The sequence below is a fragment of the Serinus canaria genome, chromosome 2, assembly GCF_022539315.1.
Source record: "Serinus canaria isolate serCan28SL12 chromosome 2, serCan2020, whole genome shotgun sequence".
NCBI lineage: Eukaryota > Metazoa > Chordata > Aves > Passeriformes > Fringillidae > Serinus > Serinus canaria.
The window spans coordinates 91,448,969-91,455,244 of record NC_066315.1 but is presented as its reverse complement, the minus strand read 5'-3'; positions in this window follow the sequence as shown (position 1 = coordinate 91,455,244).

Here is a 6,276-nt window from a genome sequence, read left to right as displayed (position 1 = left end):
AGTGTAACCTTCAGTCTTCCCAGTTCTTGCAACACCCAGCAAACGTCCCTCAACAACCTTCCCCACTTCCTTGAACTTTATTTCACCCAAGGCCTCCTTCATACTGCTGCAGGCTTCCTCCCGTTGTTGCAGTGCCTGGTTTTATTATTCCGAGTTATCCAATAAGCCCTGGGAATGACATCCTTCTGGCCCTCTCTCCAGCACTGCCGCCTCCAGCAAATCAAGCTGCGTACACACCAGTTAGACAATTTGCCTACTGTTGTTCCTGTCCCCTTATCTCTCCCCCCACCCCCGCCTCGGTATTTGTGCTTAATGGATTGGGAGCTCCTTGCACGATGAACTTCCTTCTCGCTTCATGGGAAGCACACAGAGTATAGTGAGTGACCTCTCACGCAGGACAGCAGACCGTGCTCGCCCTAGAGGGAACCACTGCTTTGTGTCGGTCGGTGTGCAAGTGCCCGGCTCCCTGCACAACACCCGCATCTGCCCGAAGTACATAGCGCACTCAATGCCACTTTCTAATCATTTTCTCCAAACATCCCATTTCCTGTTCTTTAAATAGCACCTCAAAGATTATTTTAAAGGCTTTCAAAACACTCTTGCCGCCGGTTTTGGGTTTGGAGTGGGTTTTGTTGGTTGGATTTTTTTTTTAGCTTTCTTGCATGACGATATTTTCACGTCGTGGGAGACAGGAACAGCTCGAGGAAGCTGCGAAGTTGCACGGAGTACCCGGGGGAGGAAAGGCGGGGGGGGCAATACGGTTTCTAGGACAGTCCACCTGGCACCGACGTTTTGTTCTTGCACACACTTTCAGTGCGGAGCTGCGAGTTTCGGGATGACTCTGGAACTTTATACCCCTCTGGGGGGTAGCCCGCCAGGAGCGGGGCAAGGGGCCCGGAGGAGGGCGGCGGCGCTCCGCGGAGTCCCTTTCCCAGCAGAGAGGCCGAGATGCAAAGGAGAAATGACAGCATGGAAAACGGAGTATTTTTATCGGGGCCAGTGCCCGGGGTGAGGGGTGGGCGGAAAGTGCCACCCTCTCTCTGTCTCTCCTCCCTTGCCCTCAGCCGCCCACGCCGGCAGCGGCATCAAAGGGAATCTCCCTTGTCGCGCCGTGTCAGCACCGGGGATGAGCGCACCGGCCCGTCATGGCATTTTCGTTTCTCCCGGCGCTTACTCAACAGGCGGGAGGGGAGGGAGGGCTGGTTTGGAGGGGGGGGGGGGAGGACTCCCAACCAGAGCCGCTTCTGCCATGAGGTCACCGCGGCGCTATGCGCCGTGCCCGCCGCCGCCCCTGCTCCGCTCCGTTGCGTCAGGCAGGGGGTATCCCCGCCGCGGCGGACCGAGCGGGGCATCCCCGCCGCGGAAACACCCGCGCCGCTACGCCTGTCCCTCGCCGGCGGGCCAGGGGAGGTGATCCTGCCTCCATCCGCTCCCCCGCCTCCGCACCACCACCCCCCCCGCGCAGGGGGCGCTCGGCCGTGGCTCGGGAATGTCAGCAGTGGTTCACCGGGGGGCCGTGCAGGGATGGCGTGCGATGCGATACGGAGGGAAGGCAGCGCGCCGCACCGAGGGAATCGCACCGAGCCGGCCACGCGGAGGGGAACTCCAGCCACAGCCACCAAGAGACTTTTTCTTTTAGGAGGAAGCCGGGTCTGGCACCCCTCGCCAGCGTGCGGCTGCGGCTTTCCCCCTCCCCCCCCCACCGTGGGGACCACCGGGAGGATGGGTGTGCGCGCCGGGGTCCCCGTGCGCTGCCCCGCACTCCACCCCCTGCGCAGAGGAAGCCGGGCGGGGGCGTGGCCCCACGACAATGGGACTTGCTGATACTATAAATACCCGCCCGCATCTATATTTGGTTTGGCCGGATCACAACCGGGGGGGCCGGGAGGGGGGTGTCCCAAAAATAGCCCCGCGCTCCCGCCCGCCGCCGCCGCGGCTCAATGGGCTCCGGCCCCGCCCCCTCCCTCGCGCGCGATCCCGAGCGCCTCGCGCGGGGCCCGGCGGGGCTAAATTTAGCAACGCCGCTTGCGTCAATGACGCGGCCGCCGTGCGTCAGCCCCGCCGCGCCCCGCCCCTCGGAACGGGGCCCGCCGCGTCCTGTGCGTGGATTGGCCGCGGCGGCGGCACGAGGGCGGTGACGTGGGGGCGCGGGCTGGCCCCCGCCGGGGGCCGGCGGCGTCCGGAGGGGAAGCGTGGCCGCGCGGGGAGCCCGGCGGGTTCCCCCGCGGGGGGAGCGGGGTCTGGCAGCGCCGCGGCCCCGGAGGGAGGGAGGGAGGGACGCCCCGGCTCCCGGGGGAAAAAGGCGCGCACCGCCTCGGGAAGGGGATCCCGAGCTCGGATGTGGCCGTCACGCCGCCGGTCCGCGGCTTCCGCCGAACCTTGCGCCAGCCCCGACTTTGCCTCCCCGGGAGGGAGCACGCTCCGCGGCGGTGCCGGCGGCGGGATGGTGGAGCGAGAGGCAAAGCGAAAGTGCCGCCGCTGCCGCCGGTCCCTCCTCCTCGGGGCGGCAGGCGCCTCGTCCGCTCCGGCTCCCGTCCCTCGGGAGGACTCGCTTGGTGGAGCCCCTCTGTGCGAAGCACCGGCCGTCACGGCTGCAGTGACAGTCGCGAACATCCCGGCCGCCGGCGGTGGATGTAAACACGGCACCGGGCACGGCGGCGGGCGACTGCTGCCAGCGGGGACAGCGGGAGAGTGGTCCGCCGCCAGCCCCGTGCCCCAGCAGACACACGGACACCGAAAGACTCACGGACACAGTCACAAGCAGGCGGCAGCCCGGACGCTTCTCAGGGCCGCTCGCATTTGTGCCCGCTCTGTGAGCGGCACCTCCCGCAACCTGCTTCTTGCTCCTGCGCACTGGAAAGTTTCGAAAGAAAAGAAAAAGAGAGTGAAAAAAAAGGAAAAAAATAAAAAAGAAAAAGTTGGAGAAGAGGAAATAATTCGGGAAAAAGTTAAAATGCAAAAAGAAAAAACGTTTTAAAAAATTAAAAATAAAAGTGAAAGAAACCTTTATTAATTAATCCTAAAAGTTCCACTGAGTAACCAAGCAAAGCTCTTTTCATTTGAGCCACTTCAGTAAAGATATAATAAATTTGTTATTTTCACTATCTTAATAATAATTATTATTATTCATAATATTGTTACTATTATTATTATTATTATCGGCTTTGGGAGCGACTCGCCAGGCTGTGGCGGACAGGCGGGCCCGAGGCGGCCGGCCGGCCGTGCCGTCCCGCTGCCGGCGGCTCAGGGCTCAGCACGGCTCTGCCGGAGCTCCGCAGCGCTCCGCACCTCGCTGCTGTGCGCGGCTGTGCACAGCTCGGCGCGGTGCGGCGGGAGCGCGGCGCACACACTGGGGCGGGGGGGGGGGGGTCAGTAGCGTCAGGCTCCCATGGCGTCACTATTGACGTTTCGCATTCCAGCCGCTCTATGGAGAGGCCGCTAGGGCTCCTCTCACATAAATGACGTTCAGAGAGAGGGAGCGGGAGAGCAGCGCAGAGAGGCGCCTCCGTCCCCTCTCTCCGGCGCAGGCACACGCGCACCCCGGGGCACTCGCACCGGGACGCGGGCACAGGTCCCGGCCCGGCTCCCGCCGCACACACACACAAAGGCACATCGCGGCGGCGGCCGCCGTTCGGCATCCCTCGCCCGCCCGCCTGCTCACTCCCTCCCTTCGCCCGGGGACGGGCTCCTGGCTCCTCAGGCTTTTTCAATCCTTTTCCATGCCTCGGGATAACGCACCCTCTGGACCTGCAGCTACCCGGAGTCTGAGGGATTTTGTGTCTCGGGTCCTGCCGCTGGACAGCGCCCACACACGCCTTTAAGGAAGCGGGCACCTACAAACTAGATGTAAAGACGGAACCTCCACAGCAACCGAGTACGTATGCGAGTGAACGGGAGCGGCTGAGGGAAGGGACAGCGCGGCATGTCCCCACTCTGTGAAAGTTGCGCCGCCGGGGTAGAGATGCTGGGGAGATGCCGGCTACGAGCGACGCGGCTCAGCCGACGCGCTGCCGTGCCGGGCTCTCGCTGAAACTTTTCCCTCACCTTCCCCCCCTCCTCCCCCATCGTCCCCGTGGATGTTCAATTGCCGCTCGTCTTCCGAGCGTCCCTGCCCGTCTCGGCAACTCCTGCCGTGCGCGGGGCACTGCTGCTCCTCGCAAACGGGAGGGCTGTGGTTGAGCGGAGAGGGAGCCGGAGCCGGTGGTACTAAGGTATTTCTGCTAGTTGTTGTCATGGAAATGATGCTGCCGGCGGCGGCGGGGAGTTTACAGCGCCGGTGATGAATGGCAGCAATTTGTCTCCCTCCTTTAGCCGCGCTTGGGAAATAGGTGGTTCTGTTTGCACAAGTTCAGTTGTCTAATAAGGACGGCGAGGCAGGTTGAGCTCATCTCACTTTGGGAGAGAGCAGCCCCCCTCGGCAGCCCAAAGAGCTCGCCCAAGAGGTAATTGCTGGAATGTGACATATTGTATTGAAATGAGACGGGATGTTTGCACGGCACGTCTGCCCGGCATCTGCTCCTCGGAAATGTGCACTTTTCCCTTCGGAGGTCAGAAGTGGTAACGAGGGGCCGCGGTGCCCCGGCACGGGCGGTACCGTGCGGGGAGGCTGGGCTGCGCCGCCGCTGCCCCGCTCCCTGCCCCCGCGGCGCCTCTCGCCTTTGCCTTCTCGCCTTAATAGCTGCGAAAGAAGTTTCTGTCTTGGAAAGAGGCGAGAAAGCGCGGGCGTTGGGTTGTGATATTATGTAGAGGGACAGTTATCGGGACAGCATTATCGCGATAGCCTGTCCCGGGCGGAGATGCCGCTCACCTTAGAGCTGCTAGTTAAGAACGCTGTTACTTAACTTGCAATTTTTGGATACGATGAGATCTGTGAGAGGATATGTCCCAGGGAAAGGGCGTAAAACACTGTTTTATGTAGGGGGATTAGTGTGTTGGGATAGGATTTTTTTTTCTCCAGGAAAAAAAGTTTGGGAATGAATCGCTAACTTTTATCCAAGCCGCTTCGCTCGATTACATTCTTCGCCCTATTTTTCTCTCCTCCGTGGAGACCGTTGTATGCTGGAGTCAAGCCCCGGTAAAAACAATGGACTAAACCAGACCAGACGGTTTCTTCGGAGGTGAATCTCACGCGATCTCGTGGATATTTGCTGGAGTGACCGTGCGGCTCGGGGCGATCCCTCCCACTCCCCCCCCCAAAAAAAAATCGCCAGCTAACCGGCGGTGGAAATCCAGCACGAAACTTTTTAATTGAATGGAGCTTCCCCCTCCGCAGTCCCTCCCGGGTAAATGAAGGTTTCGAAACTCGCCTGAAGAAGTCACAATCACAATGGAGTGTTTCACGGTTTCCTCCTCGTATTACAGGGTGGGGAGGGGTGTCACTCGGGGCTGAATGTAAAGTGCACGGAGGAAGAAAAGAGCTTTGACAAGGGTAGTTATTTCCTCCTAATTTACAGCCCTTACGGCCCTGCGCTCCTGGCTCGGGCGGCGGCAGCCCGGAGGGGTGCTGCGTGGTTAAAAGCGCAGCGAGTGTCTCTAGGTAACCGGCGGCTCGGGGGGGGCAGAGAGGAGCCCTAGGGCGCTCCGCGCCGAGCGGGAAACCGCCTCGTAGGAGCTCGTAAGGGAGCAAACCTTCGAGAGAAAAAGGAATGAGCTGACAGGCACTTAACACCCCAGGAACTGGCGGGGGTTCAAAGGCGAGGGGCTCGGGGAAGGCAAAAGAAAGACGTGGCGCGGGAGAAAGAGTCGCCGGGGAGCGGCTTCCGTGGGCAGGGGCCGGCACGGCCGAGCATCCCCCGCGCTGCCGCGAAGCCCGGCTGGCAGCGCCCCGAGGGTCGGGGGGAGGCGGCTGGGCTGCGGTCCCTCCCCCGCGCCGGCGATGATGGGCTCGGAGACACCGCACAGCGTTAGCCGGGCCGGCAGGACACCCCTCGAGTCTGGCCAGTACCTTGCATAGAAACTCCCAGCCTGCTTTTTCCCGGTCTCTGCATCCCAAAAAGAGAAAGTTCTCACGGGGAATTGGGCGCTCGGGGATGCTGTCCCGCTTGTTGTAGTCACCCCGCCAGGAGTTCTTCTCTTGCCTTCTCAGGCTACCGGCGGCTCTGTTGTCCCAGTCCGGTGCTCTCTTGCCTTTTGTATGATGAGGGAGCGGGAGCCGGCAGGAATGCGCTCCCCGGTCCGGCTCCCCCTTCCCACCCGCGGGGCGAGGCGGGGGGTTGGCGGGCGAGAGCGGGGAACGATGCCCCCACGTCCCCCCGAGTCGCTGCGCCGGGGGGAGGC